The sequence below is a fragment of the Larimichthys crocea genome, chromosome VII (genome assembly GCF_000972845.2).
Source record: "Larimichthys crocea isolate SSNF chromosome VII, L_crocea_2.0, whole genome shotgun sequence".
Lineage (NCBI taxonomy): Eukaryota > Metazoa > Chordata > Actinopteri > Sciaenidae > Larimichthys > Larimichthys crocea.
In genome coordinates this window covers 22,195,442-22,211,740 of record NC_040017.1, presented here as the reverse complement: position 1 = coordinate 22,211,740, position 16,299 = coordinate 22,195,442, and positions in this window count along the sequence as shown.

Genomic DNA, 16,299 nt, shown 5'->3' with positions numbered 1-16,299 from the left:
GATGTGTCAGATTTTGTCATTCGAGTACAAGCATTATATTTCAGGCACAAGTTAACATGAGCACCTTGGACTTTTGGTTTGGATTTTAAAAGGTCGCCGGCATTACACACTGACCATTGTACCCTAATACCAAACTGGTATTTGCTGGAGATGATTGTCTGACGTTCTCTTGCTTCAGGGTCACATTTTCATCGCAGCTAATATGCCAACTGACATTTCCAGGTCAAACTGACTCACATAGTTACCCACAGTACTTGACAAGACATCAAGTAAAGTTGCAGAGTGGCTATTAACAAGCCGGAGCATTGGCTATGTGAGTAATAGGAAATATTAACAAGTCAGGAGCTTGATGAGGTCTAATTAGTCATTATGAATTGTCAGCTATCAACCCATCAAAGTAAATGCAAAATAAAATAAGTGTATTCCTCTGCTTTGTCTTCTTTTCAATGTCTATACTTAAAAGCTTCAAAGTACACATTGTCACAGGAGGATAAAGGATCCCAGAACAGGAGATTTAAGCCATGTGCAGAGGCTTGTTTCATAAAAGACTGAAAATTCTCTACTTGTGTGCTGCACTCCCAGTTCTAGCGTCTCATTTCTTCCCTATAATGATTCTTCCTGGCTTTTCCTTACAGCCACATTCCGCACCATGCACCCCCTACCACTGAACCCAGTCACCCCAGACAGCAAACTGCACAGCCTCTCTGGCCCCAGTGTCTTTGACTTTGAGTTGTAAGTAAAAGATAACCTTTACTAGACGAGCCACTGGGGACTAGTCTCATAAAAAACCCTGGCTACGACATGTCCTTCAGAAGTTGCAATCTAGACTCCTTTCAAAGCCCAACTGATATTCTTACTTTGCCATTCTTCCTCTTCCTACTCGTTCCTACAGGTCTGGATCTTATACTGAAGAAGATTTCTATGAAATTAGTATCAGCAGGTACTGTCACATCCCAGAACCTAACTCACATACATGACAATCAGTTTAGCCAGTAGCATGTTAAGGAGAGTATGGGCTCAAAAAGTGGCATTCTGTATGTTTCACCTCCCCCCGTGTCCAGAAAATGTTAGTGTTTGCGTTTCTTTACAGCTATGTGGGCCATGGTTTTGGTGTCAGAGCGAAGTAGGAGGGAATAGGAGAGAGGGGCAGAGAGGACGCTTGTGAGCACATAGCTGAGGAATGTGGGTGTGGACTCCTGCCAAAGGCATATGCGATCCTTATGTTCCCCTGAGTGTGAGAAGGCAAATGTGGTTAGACGGTTGGGGCCATGTCAGGACACAGATGCAGTGTGAGGACGTAGTAATAAGTCATTGAGTTCATAGTCTTTGCTGCATTCGAGTTTTCACATTTCCCCTCCTTTTTTTTCTTTCTTTGAGCCCATATTTTGGATTGCTAGGAGTTTTAACCAAAAAAAAAAGTGAAGCATTTCGATAAAAGGGAGAGATTAAACTATTAAAACAACAAAAAAAACAAGAAACTCCTTAAATCTGAATTCCTGTCATTCCCTTAGTGTGACAGTTGAGTCAATATTTGCAGACACAAGGCTTTCAATACGAGAATACTGTGGCCCACACTCAAATCCACAGTCATCATCAAAGCCACTTCCTGGTACTTGTCCATGAAAAATGTGCTTGTTTAAGCTTAATAACATTCCTGAAAACAAGAAAAACATAAATGAATGTCTCAGTGAGGCATATGCATCTAACGCAAACGTGTTTTGAGAGGGAAAAAGTGTTAGAGTTAAATAAAAGTGATACTAATTTACTTAAGCACTATTCTAATAAGGTACTGGTTCGTCAAGACATCAAGAGTATTTAAAGAAAATCACATAAACGACAAGAGGCATTTGTGAGGGACAAATATGTTGTTGTAGTCATGCCAATCTTTGTTTGTTGGAAGAGAAATGTCCGCACACTCCTGTAAAAAAAAAAAAAGAAAAAAAGACTGAATCTAAAAGCTCATCGAAACAGAATCAGTCACAATCTGGACCCAATCCAAAACGTCCTAGTTCAACAATACTTCCAGATTAGTCTATGATTTAATGTGATTTAAGACCTACAGAGCATCATTGTGCAAAATATCTTTGAATCTGAATGCTACACTCGGTAGAACTGCTTCTAAATGTATAACAGAAAAGCATAAAGTTGAATTATGAGACTTACTGTATCTACTGTACTGTACTTATCTTTTCCAGCTATCATACAAGCCCGAACATGCACAATTGTATGTGTGTGTCTGTGTGTGTGGGAGGGGGGGTTGGTGGTGGCTGGAGGTGTGTCTCCAGGGCTCTGTGGGTGACACAAATAAGTCTCAGAGAGACTTTGGTCCCAAAAGACACTAAGCAATGGGGCCTGTAACTAGTGAAGTGCCGACGTGGATGACAGGACCCATGGGTGGTCACCAGCATCAGCTGAGACTGTCTGCTGCACACCGACAATTGACCCAGCAGATTTTAACATATTTTGTTTATTTGTTTTACATGTTGTTTTGCTGTGTACCTACTGTATATTAATGATATTTATATTGACAGCTTATTTTTCTTTTGCTAAAGCTCCTTTGAGCAGAAAAATTATAACATTGCAAAACAAGATCCATGAAAGAGAACAAGACTAATGTTTTATGACATCATATGCAGTGATATGCATTGCTGTGTGCCAGTGTATTTCTAAAATAAAACTGATTTAATCGGCATATGTTTGCGTCATAACAGAGCATTTCCAATGCACAGCCCAAAATGACTGTCAGCTCAAATTGTTGGAAGTGCTCCTTTGGTAAGTCCACATACCATTCTGGTTGGCCCAACAGTCCACCAAAAAAGTGCCCCATTGGTTGGTGTCCTTCTGACAGGCCTCCCTGTTAAGTCCGAGTGCCTGTGGTTGGTCCAAATTCTCTTCCAGCTCAAGTGCTTTTTCGGTTGCTCCAATTGTTCCTTTGGTAAACCCAAGTGTAGCTTCAGCGACCCACTGGTTAACACTTATAGTTGGACCAAGTACTCCTATACTAAGCCCATGTGCTTTGTATCTGTCCCAAGTGGGTACGGTTTTTCCACATGGTTCTCTGCTTAGCCTTCTTGTATCCCTTCTCAAGACGTACCCTCCTTGTTGGCAGAAGTACCCCTCTGGTTGGCCTAAATCTTACTTTGCCCCCCCGCCCCCCTCCAGTTGGATCGTGTCAATTGAAGCGACCCTTCATTTGACACGAATGCCCTTCTGGTAAGCCCAAGTGCTTCTGCGGTTGGCTCAACTGCTGATCTAATGTGACCTTTGGGGTCCAAACAAACCATAAACCTAAACATAAGCCGGGCCTCTGTGCATCACTGAAGTCCCACTTTTTTTTCAGAAAGCCTTCACAAGTCACTGATCAGATGATCAGTTGTGTTCCATTGCTCTATATCACATCATCCTGTACGAATGCAACTCCACTCTCGGGCCAACAAACGTCACCGTGAAACAACACACTTCAGGAGTGGGAAGACAGACAAAGGCGGAAAAGACGTAGAGAGACAGAGAGAGTAAAAGAGAAACAGATGTAGCTCAACTGTTGTGTAAGTTGAGAGGAGACAGCCGAGTCTGGGGGTGTGATTTGTGTCCTGACTTGACCTCTTCAGCAGCACTGATAAGACACCCAACAGGCATAACACACACACACACACACACACTGATCCGACTCTTTCTCTCTCTCTCTTTTTATCTTTACTGTTTGTGACCATGCAGCTGACCATCACTGTTCCTCCCTTCGTAATTTATGCATCGCTGGAACCGATTAGCCCCATATGACTAGCTTCCAGGTTAGTTACATTCCACATCAATCTTTGCTCTTTGCAGCCTTTGTACTGTCATACTTTCACACTCAAAGAGCCCTCATTAACCACCACTGACATTATTTTCACGTCTTTCATCGCCGCACTAGATGTATATCCAAAAAGATCTCCGTTTATTGTCATGTGATGTAAGCAATCTAGGGAAATTGAGCTTGACAGAGCAGAGTCTGTGAGTGTTTTGTTGAGGAAAGTGTGCCAGAGCCACGAGTCCCAGACATCTCAAGTAGGGTTCATTAAGGGAGTTTTCTGTCACAACTGTAAAGCCCTCTGATGCTCTGAGGGGAGGACTTAAGTGAAAATATAGGGCATTTAGAACAGATTCAAACTTCTGATGCTTCACAGATTGAACTTGACGGCCTGGTAATACCTTATGACTAACTCAGCAATGCACAGAAACAATAAGAGTCCTTTTTCCCCAGTCCTACCACAGGCAATGGTTACTACAGTCTGCCTTTGTGTTGCTCAGAGCTGTTACTACATGCAATGGGAGTCTATTTATGGGTGTTCGCTCAGCCTGGCTGGCCAGTGGCTCGCTCACAGCCATATTCCATGATTTATATGAAAAATGCCCCCTTTCCACCCAGCTTGGGTTTGTGGTTAGTTGCGACTGGCACGCGACTCATGGTATTTCCTCCAGAATGATAGTGAGAGAGTCACACACCGGCACTCTAAAGGATAAACAACGTCTTCTTGAAAGGCACACAGGATGTAAACAGTGAAGTTTCTATGGTAAAATTACAAAGAGGGAAAGAAGGAAAAGACAAAGTAAAACATCAACAGAAAGAAGAAAGAAAAGAGTTTAGGTGAGGCTGGCTTTTTTTTTTTTTTGCACAGCATCTTTCAAACGAAGTGAAAAAGGCAATAAAAGGAAAGAAAAATAAGATTAATTCAAATGTAATAAGCAAAGCAAAGTATTTGTTAAATCTGAAACAGTTAGTGCTGTACTGCAGTTTAACATTTGCACATTATTCCTCTGATTCACTGAGGCATCTCTTTAACCACATATAGAAATAACCCTGATCCTTTTTTATTCACCTTTTCCCACCCAAGATCTACAGTATGCGGTCTGTCTTAAAAGAGAAACAGAGGAAAATCAAAAGCTTCATTTCTTACTGTATATATCAATCCAGCAATAAATTCACAGTCTCTCTAAACAGATCACAGTTATACGCTTCAGCAGGCGAGAATTTTAAAACAATAGAAGCCTATGACTGTATTTTGCTGGGTTGCGGCTGGTGGTACAGTACATTTTCTGGTTTTGGAACAATAGCACTCATTTGCATGTTTAAATCCCAACTTAATACCCATATAACCACAAAGATTATCTACTCTCTCTTGTGGATGGAGCTGCCCAAGGATGTTTTCATGACTGGCAACTATGAGTTGCGGTTCCCTGGTTTTCCATTGAGAGCTGTTCATTGTAAGAAATGCTGAATTGGCCACTTTAGCCCCTGAAAATTTGACTTTTTTTTGTGTGTTTGTGTCATTCTTATTTAGTTAAAGGACACACATGTTTGTATTCATTGCTGGTTGGCTTTACCTTGACATAAGTCAGTGTTACTCATCAATGGCAGGGAATGGGAAAAGGTATCCGGCTGCAGCAGTGGCTCATTCAGCCTGTGATGAAATTATTCATAAGTGTATTAGATTCTGTGTCCCCTCTACTCATGCGTGTCATAAGGTGTTTTACGCTTGTTTACGTTTTATACAGGAACATACAGTATCGGTTACCTGAGCCCCGGCCCAATAATCTGCAGGGTACGTGTAGGCGAGAACCAAGTATCAGCAGGACATTTGAAAACAACACCATCAACAACACTCTATGCAGCTGACAAACACTGATCGCTGATCCTAACAAAGCGGCATGTGTGTTTGGAAAAGTCTGGCACTGAGTTGCAGGTGGAGGCAGTCCGTCTCCATGTTCCAACCACAGGATTTGTCCCATCTCTGTTGCGGTCAAAGATTTGTCTTCTGATAACAGAGTCAACAACAACATCATTGTCTGTATTTTGGTTTGATGATGTCCCTCAGCACAGTCTATTTACTCTACAGCGTCTCTCTGAATTTACATATGAAGAATTCAGCTTATTGTTTTATCAATGCGTGTTTTTTTTTAAAAAGCTAATTTCCTCGTTATAGAGCTGAGGGGAAAAAAAATCAACAAATGATGCATCCAGTAGAGAACAAAGCAAAGGAAGTGGCAACCAAAACCCTCTTTTAAAATTTATAGCACAGATTTCTTTTTTCTTTTTTTCCATCTTTACAGAAACCAAGTTTTTTCTGTTTTGTCCGAGCTTTGTTGTGGTTTGGATTTTATTTCGAGTTATCAATTATTTACGCTGAAACGCTCAGTCTGTAACCACCCCTCACTTCTTTCATCCTGGAATTTATTGTCTAAACTTTTATTTTTGAAGATTTTATATGCATACAGCATTTTTTTTTTGTCACAGACATAAACGCTGAAACAAAATGTCCTCAGTTATGTAAAAAAAAAAGGAAACAAAATGTTTTATTTACTCTAAATTATATGAACATATGCATGAGTCATATTAAACCCATTGGTCCGTGTTTGACTTTCTTAATATACTCTATGTCACTTTTCTTATTGTGTTAATTGTCCAACCTCTTTTGCTGTTATAATAAAGGTATTACCACAACCTGCTCTGCACTGTTGCTATGGTAATATCACATTGTTCTGTGCTTTTAAAGTAATTCTTTCTATTTGACTAACATTAACCTGTGACATGATGAAAATGGGCATTTCACTTAACTGTTGAAGGTTCAAAAGGATAATCAAATGAATCAAATTAATATCAGAGATTATAGCAGAACAAAGAAAAAAAAAACACCCAAACCTGCGAGAGGTTGACTCTTTGAAATCATTAACTGTGAACAAGACAATAAAATTCAGATTAAAAAGCCAAAGAAGCGTTTTGGAAATGGTCCAATCTCCTTTTGTTTTCAGTCTAGACTCGGGAATGACCCAGAGACCCCGGAGCAATAATCACACAGTGCAGCTCATGGGGGATTAAATGCTCCAGGATTGGATAAAATCTTGATTCATTCTCAGTATTATGTTGTGTGTTGTGGTAGCCACCTTTAAAAAAGGGTAAAAAAAATCCTGCTGATACTCTCCAAGTCCCTTTACTATTGCTCCTGATAATGTTATGGAGTTAGCACTCTGTGGCTGGCCAAATGTGTGTGTTATGAGCTACTCAGTTATTGACTTAGAGAGTTCAGGGAGGAGCTCATGTCAATAAACTGGCCTGCCCCATGCTGGCTGCACCATATGGAGAGGTCTGGTTGTAATTCGTGGGACAGGCCAGAGCATAGTGCCAGGGAATTAGAGAGGCGGGCAGCAGGAGACATTTTAATTTGTGCTGCCATGTGCAAAGGCATGCACCTCCAGCCTGGGTCGGTTCCTGTGATTAGGCCGGCAAGCGTATTCTTAGAAGAGGGGAGGAGCAGGAAAACATGGGGAAATGAAACAAGACCCAGGAAATGCTACTGATTATCTAACATGAACTGTCTTAATATAATGATGTGACAGCCTGACTCCATCACAACAAAAATATCTGAAATGTGTCATCAGATTCAGGCAGCCAGACCCTTTGGCTGACAGCAGATCTTACACATCTGATTCAAAGCCCCACTTTTATCGATATCTTTACATTACACATGGATCAAATCACTGTGTGCCAACTTACAAGGGCTCATAGTGTCAAACCCAGAGAGAGCATCAGCCTACACTGCAATCCCCCTCAGCTCTACAGATCGTTTTAGTGTCTTTGAGCTCATTATTTGGCTTCTACATTAAATTACACTCTCATTAACCCTGGCTTTGCAGCTGTGAGGCAATAACTTCATTCTTGTTTTTCTTGGAAAAGGTGACACCTTTGTAAACAAATGGTTATTACTTTGGGGTTTTACACCTTTCCACTCTGTGTACTGCAGGCCTAGGTCCAATGTACCACTTGTTGCCACTTCTGGACACACAAAAAAATCACTCTGCTTCTTACAGAAAAACATTTATCCTGGGAAAAATGGGTCCTATAAAAGGTGTTCAGAATATTATCATTATTATAAAGCAGAGAGCTATTAGAGGAAATTTATATAAAATGGTTCAAAGTGTCACTAGCAAATTTGCTTTTGCACTCTATTTTTTTTCCACTACCAGTGAAAATAGTTCAGGATTTAAATCATTTCAACCAATTTGCTGTTTTAATGTTTTTTTTTTTATGTCAGCATTTCTGTTATTTTAATTTTAAATAAATAAGAAGCAGGTACGGGATAATTGCCATGTAAAAGCATCACATTAGGCGCCGTGTCTCTGATTATCTCATCATGAAGAGTCAACTGGTAATTCTGAGGATAAATTTGGTCCTGTGGGACTGCACTGTAGTCTCTCCTGGCTCGGGCATGGAGGGAGCACCTTCACTTCATCTCCACGGTGACAGATTCCCAGGAAAGGTGCAGAGCAGTACATTGGGCTGACACAGAAGATGAAGAGCCTTGATCTAAAATGAGACATTCAGGATTTGAAAGTTAAAAAAAAACTTTTCCTACCTAAAGTTAAATATTAAAAAAAAATAGTTGACTTGCCTTCACTTAAAAAACACAAATCCCTCCACAGATACTACTTAGAAAAGCATCAGATAGGAGGAAATTTGCCCCCAAATAGAGAAACTGTGCCATAAAAACACCTGATTACATAAAAGATAAATTAAGCTGAGTTGCACGGTGATGTTTGAAAGCCTTTACTTTGCTCTGAGCTGTGATTTATGTTCAGTAATCCTGTGTGGCAATCGCGAGCTGATTGAATTCACTGGAGGCCGATCAGGTGTAGAGCTGTAAGCATTCCTCTGTTTCCTAGACAATGGGATTATGGGATATAGACATTGAGATATGTCCAAACCCGGGGCAACGTCTGTATAGGGAATGGCTTTGCTCTCATTAGTGAGTTGGGGAGAGGATGGCAATTACCACTCAGGGTCCCACAGGAAGACAGTAGCATCTCTTAAGGGACTTGTTAGGTGTGCGATACACTGTGTGTAAAGGTGACACCTTTACCTTATGTGAGAGACTGCTGCATGGACCCCTTTCCAGGTAAAGACCACTGATAACTCTAAGACCTTGAATTTATCATACTTTGAGTTCACAATTCAATTTTTCAGTGAACAACCCAGGGACCACAGATTCATATGCGTTACATTTAATTTAAGGATTTCAAGACAGCTGAGCAAATTGAAGTACTGGGCTAGAGGGGACTCCATGAATGGGCAAATGACTTTATAATTTTTGCAATGGATAACCATGACTTTGTTTCCTATCAAGAAATAATCTGATTGGATTTGCACAAGATAATTAATCACAACAAAATAATCTGTGCTTTTTTACTTTAAGTCAGATGACTACAGTCGCCAAACACGGCCATGTAGAACGATGCCAGTGACGTCCTGATGAAACTCAACTGAAGCCACGTCATAAAAGTTTTTTTAGGTTTACAGATTCTTTGCATTCACATGAGGTGAAGACCTGGTATGACCTCACACATACAGTACATTTCACAACACATTAGTGCAAGATGTGATGCGCTGTGATGTGATGTGATGGTGTGCATTTAGGTTGAGTGGTATATTAGTCATGGCATGCCTGTGTTAGGTATTTTAAGCCTTTATGGGGACAAAGCAGAGACACAACCATCGTGAGTGCTGTGTTGTTGTTGTTTTTTTCCTGCTATCTTCTACCCAAGCTTGTTGGATCCCTTTAGTTTTTTTTTTTTTTTTTACAACCCAGGTTTTATTTTCATAGCCTTGGACATCATTCACAGCATTTATGACCTGATTTTATTAACTGGGTTAATTGCTGCAATACAGGGACGTGGCAGAGTGCCAGATTGTTAATGATGTTGCAAATGCTCTGTGGTTTTAATGGTGACCTATGATACTTATCCAAAAGTGTGCGCGCATGATTTACAATGCAATACATAAACATAAAATTTCACTTTTGGTTTCACTTTCAAACAAGTTGATTAAATGCCTGGTTTAAAGCCGTGTGCGCCGTACCACTCCTGTCCTATCAGGTTATTTCTCTTTTATGTTTTGCTCTGTCGACACAGTTTGAAGGACACAAGAAAGCTATTACAGCATCGTGCATAACGAGGAGAACATTGTTTATTCCGAGCAACAAATGAGTCGTTTTTGCTCAATTCAAAAGCACTACAGGAAATCTCTGAATCCAAGAAGCAACTGAAACATTAATTAATTGAAGAAGATCTCCTACTGGCGCTTTAATAGGTACTCATTTCAAATTCGAAACTAAAAGAGTGCCTAGAAGTGCATTATATAGATATATGAGCCAAACAAAACTGCCTCTTTACAAAGTAGACACTGTATTAGTCACTATTAGACCCACTCATACAGTAGCGCTGCTGTGACACAGAATGAAAAATGTGTATGTGTGTTCGTGAGAGAGAGAGAGTGTGTATGTGAGTGTTGGGGGAGAGCCAGTTCAGTGTTGCTAATGACTGCCTTCCCATGAGCTTAATCAAAGATTTGGACATTTAATTGCTGTCAAGTCAGCGCTCACCACCTGCCACGTCTTGCCACACATGTGCTCACCCCCTCTCTGGGAGCATTTCCAGCTCCATCTATCATCCCTGGCTGAAGGCTGAGACAACACAGCCTGCTGGGCAACCTGCACTCAGCCGTCCAGCCGGGCCCAGCCAGGCCTGCACAGCATGGACTCGGAGAGAACCGTTCAGCGTGTCGGGAGGTCTGTCAGCACCTGGGTCTTACAGTGCCAAACCATTCCTCACATTATTAAAAACAGACTAGCCTAAAACTGACACTGAATAAAGCCAGCGAGATGTATGTTTTTGTTTTCTCCTCTCACAGAGGCATTCACACGGCCGCGCACAACCTGGACCGTGACATGAGATACATATCAAAGCATGAGGAGTTCTGTGAAACGCCGCCAACCGTGCGCCTCTGTAGGCCTCACCCTTACTCTCACGCTAACCACTATCACCATGTGTGAGAATTGGTGGGCTGCTTTGTCCCTCAGCACAGCCCAGGATGGAATGTGGGCCTGATCTGTTATCAGTCTCAGCTTGTTTTCCCAGCTGATGCCTACAGGCTTGGTGTAACGCAGCCACACTCTCTCGCACGAGCTGTGTGAAGATCTGTCAGGGCTGTTCACTAATGCTTCTCACCTTTTGGATTTGTGGATCTACTACAGTGAGCATGACAGACATTATTAGTCCCCAAAGGGCCTGAGCCTCCCAGGGAGAACACACAGTAATGCAGCATCAAGTGGATTTGGAGTATGTGGGGCTGTTTTATGAGCCGTTGGGTCTTAAGTGGTGATTTCATGAGCACCTCATAGGTTGATGTAATATCATGCACATGTAACTCCAGCAAAAAGAAACTTCAGTTTTTTCTTTTTTAATATGTGCATATATCTCCATAATAAACCATTAAAAAGGAAAACTTATGGCCGGTTTTGAAGAATCCCCTTGGCTCATGTGAATCTTGTCATTACTTGATTTATGTCTTTAGCTGCCGTTTTTAAATCCAAAGGACAGTCTGACCACTTATCATTTGGAAATGAGCTCAGCAGCACTCAGACACAAAATCCATTCATCCAACTTCATAACACTCACAACTGCAGACTTGATGGATTCTTAAAAAGTGAGAAACTCATGACCTGATTTTCATTTATTCAGCCGTCCGGTCTGCATTTATAAATGTCAGTAAGTCATTCATCAAAGGACACAGATAATAATATCTTATTAGGAATGTATAGAGCTCAACAAATGACGACTTTAGAATCAGTAATGAAGACATGTGACACATTATAAATTGTGGCTCATTAAAATGTTTTATTTTTGTAAATTTGTGAGATTTTTTTACCCAATATACCTGTATGTTTGAAACCACATGGAGGCAGTCTAAACATCTACGTTTTTTGATGACCAAATTATCAAAACTTTACATCTGTTTTAACCCCATTTTTACACTCACATAAAATGTTAAATACATTTAGAGTATTTGTACGACAGAGATCCAACCGGAATCATAAAAGCAGGAGAATTCGCCTCTGGTAACAGATGTCAGTCCAATTTCACACATAACCGATCTTTCACAGAGGATCACACATAATCTTGGTGGCTCAGGTGCTACAGTTAATTTAACGTGTAAAAGTTTGCTAATTATCCCATACATGGCCCCAGGCTAGACAGAAGAAAACAGGCCTGACCTGTACAGTGGGAGTCAGTTTGACTGTAAGCCGGCAAGTCAGGACAAGGCCTATCTGTAGACTGATATCTCCTGAGGCCAAAGTGCTGCATGCAAGGTGTGATCCAGACCTGCTCCCATGGGTGCCTGAGCCAGGGAGCAGGTGGAAGGCTACAGCTGCCTGTTCCGACTCCCTGAGCTCATCAGTGGCCCGTTTCACCGTCTAGAGGAAAGGGGGAAAGTTGACTTGCCTCCATAGTAGGCCATCAAACAGATTCTTATTTACTTCACACTCTTTTAACCAAGGGGTTTATTTTATTGAGATCTGATGATAGATATAAGTTATTCTGGCTGACAGATGAAAGCTAAGATTGTCTACTAATATTAACACAATACACCTTTAAATCTCACTGTTTAGGTTCCTAATTTAAAATCTGTGCCAACCAATCACCATGGCAATAAAGATTGCAACGACTGTACCTGCAACTAGGGATGGAAATCGAGAACAGGTTCTTGTTGAGAACCGGTAATGTGTGTTTCAATTCCATGGAATCGTTTGGCAGTTTATCTAACGATTCTCTTATCAATTCCAGAAAGCATGAATTACGTTGCGTAACTTTCGCACGTACAATCAGTAGTAAACAATGTCACCCACTCGGTTCAAACGCTCCAAAGTTCGGCTGCATTTTACCGAAAAAGACGGCAACGGGGCGACTTGCAATCATTGCAAAGTGGAGATAACAGCATCGGGAGGGAACACGATGAACATGCAGAAACATTTACGCACACAACATGCAATATTTTTAAATGAATGTCGTGTTTTTGACACGCTTCGGACTGGAGATGAATCTCAACCTAGTGGCAGCAGCCAGGCTATAACTATGGCTATTACTACGGAAGGTAAATAACACACTGCCTACCATGTTAGCGCGATGTGCTTCTTTGTAAAACCATGTTAGCGCGATGTGCTTCTTTGTAAAACATGCTATAACAGTTGACATTAAACAAATGCCTTCTGCATTACATTTAGAAGATGACCATGACGAGAGAGAGAGTCTGGCTGGCTCAGAGGCTGGCAGCTGTACTAGTACTCGCTCCAGTTCACTGCCTCCTCTTTTTTCCCAAATGAGAATCGATAAGAGAATCGATAAAGAATCGAATCGTTAAGCAGAATCGATAATGGAATTGGAATCGTAAAAATCTTATCAATTCCCATCCCTAATGATAAATATAAGTTATTCTGTCTGACAGATGAAAGCTAAGATTGTCTACTAATATTAACACAATACACCTTTAAATGTCACTGTTTAGGTTCCTGATTTCAAATCTGAGCTTGCCAACCAATCACCACAGCAACAAAGATTGTAACGACTGTACCTGCAACTCTACCGAGGCTTTAAACTTTTACTCTCGTGTCACTGATTGCCAGTTTAATGTCTGTTCATGCTCACATCTTTCTGTCTAACTCTTGTCACGTGCATCGAAAAATGACATCAAATGAGAAGATGAAAAGTTCATGGCAGCACAAATTCTTGTGTCGACAGATTCATCGATTCTGAAACGCAGTGAGGAAAATATTCTCTGCTTTTGAGTTGCGTCCCGACGAATGCTGAATCCAGTCTTTTAGTCACATTTAACTGGACCCACGTGCATCCACCGATACAGCAAATGCAACCGCTTTTGGTGATTTGCATGGCTGCATTACATACCTATTATTCATTCTTATTGCATAACGCAGCATATTCCGCTCCCGTTTCACTTGACTCAGTGTTTCTTCACATTTTGCGCTGTAAGCTGGAGAAAACCAAACCACACAACCCAGTCTGAGGACAGCACCGGTACAAAAGAGTCTCGACCATATGGCCGCTCTTCAGGGAATAGAAACTAGATAGAGTTCACGATCTCTCTCATATCGTGACAGCAGATGCAATCCGAGTGGTCTGTTTCGCTGACTCACATGTTTGGGCCACCCACGTATGAGAGTGCCAAGCTAAAATCACACACTGTTTCCACGACAACCATCATTTATACCTTCAAAACAACTTTTTTTCTTTCATCTCACACAAAGAAATGTAATTATAAGCTAGCTTCTGGACTCACAATGTCATAAATACTGCATATTTTTGTGAGCGTAAGAGGTAAAACAAAGAGATCATGTTGTTTTCTTGGGAAGGAGTAGACTTTGCAACACAGGTAAACTAAGCTCCAATGAAAACAAAGGCTGCGAGACAAACGCTCTGAAAACAGAGCTTGTTGATAACTTAGCTGCATTGCTTTTATGGATGTTGAATCCGGACAATGGCGAAAACAGCACAAATCACATTAATCACGCAGCAAGACAAGTGGAAAAGTGTTTTGTGAAAAGCCCGATCCTCCATTCTTGAATTTTATCTAACTTCCTACGGTGATTTCCTATTTCAGGTCAAACACAGCTTCCTACTTCTTGGTCAGTCTGGAGTGTTTCATATACCGCAGCCAAGATATCACTTAAGAGAAAGTCAAGACCTTTCGGTGTATGAATCGGAGGAAATGGCTGGAGAGTTTACCCACCATGCCAGTCATTCAATAATAAGCACCCTCTCGACCCCCGTTGCTTCTGTGTTAAATAGCAAAGCTTGTTTTCTCTGCATGGATTTGATTTGCTTCCATGATTTTAAACTGACCATTTAAAAAACACTCTGTGGAAAGTTTTCAGATCTCTCTCTCTCTCTCTCTTTCTCTCTGTGTCTCTCTTCACCCCCCTCCTCTTCAGTGAAAACAGGGCCTGATCTGGCCCGGGCCCCAGCCCCCGGCTTGTTGGGACAGCTGCTCAGATGATCTGGGCTCTCCACAGGTTCCATGATTCATTTTCTGAGTCAACACCACGAACTTGAGCTTCAACCTCAACGCAGTTCTGATTCACGCACAGATTTGTAAATCTGAATGATTGCTCAATTTGATGCGTACAAAGCAAACAATGTGTGTATCACACATGGAGGCTCTGTTTCTTCTGTCATCTTCTCTTCGGAACAAGAATACGGCACAGCTTCGATAAGGGGGAAGAAAAAAACCCAACAAGCTCCTTTTCTTATACAGCCAGTCCTGCTCTTTGTTTGCTGTCATGAGATTTGAGTTTTTGAAATTATTTTGAGATGATGAGGGATTTTCTACAGTGTTTGGGGGATAATTGTTACTGCTCCTTTCTTGTGACAAGAGAAGATCAGCTGAATCAGTGCCACAGCTGACAGCCATGCATGTGAGTTCTATTACCTAGAAACTGGCAATTTGTGCCATTACTGCTGACATATCAGAGGAAGACAAAAGTGCCGTTGTTATATTTTTGCACTGAAAAAGTCTTTTTCCCTTTTTTTTTTTTTTTTTAGTTGATTTAGATCATGGGTGGCAGCATAATTTCTCTGGTTTATCTTCGTCTTTGCTTTATTTTACTTACTTAAAATATAAATTAGCTACTCAGGACTTCTTTATGACTTCAGGAGGTTTCACTTGTACATTTTCTTTTTACCACAAATTTAGAAGAATCTACAATGACAGCTCCCTCAACAGGTTGATAAACCACTAAGTGAACATCACAACACGAATGGAAAGATGATGATTCACATTCACGAGCCTCCGTATCATAAATCAAACTAATGTTCTGTTTCTAAAACAGATATTTTGTGCTTAGAGCTTCACTGCTCGTGAATTCTACGAAACGTTATGCAGCACTTTCACAAAGCTTTCAGCAGCAGCAGCATCTTCCTCATTCAGACAGCTTTATCCAAATATCACACAACTCCTCTGGCGCTCGATGAACATTTGAGCATATTTCTGCTATTCACAACACATTTTTTTCACTCATTACTCATTCAGTAAATACAAAGAATGTACGTAATGACATGGAGGAATGCATTCTGTAGTGTGAGAAAGCACACTCCTTTTTTCTTTCTTTTTCTTCTCACTGAGACGGGGCATTACCAGAAAATCTCCCAGTCACACCCATGTGAGGAGGGAACTGGCGAAGGTTTCAGTGTGGCTGATCTGGATCACTCTGGTTCTGCTCCTCACCCTGGACTGAATTAGCAGCCCGTCTTTCAGCCAGTACCTCCCTTTACCAGTCTGGCGTGGAGAGTGTGTGGGCTGGGACGGATTAATGATGTCAGGCCAGCAGTTTTGTCACAGCCACTCCCAGTCTGCGTATAAAGCCACTAATCACCAATCTACCTTCTGCAGACTGCTCCGAGTTCCCGACTCATGCTAAATAT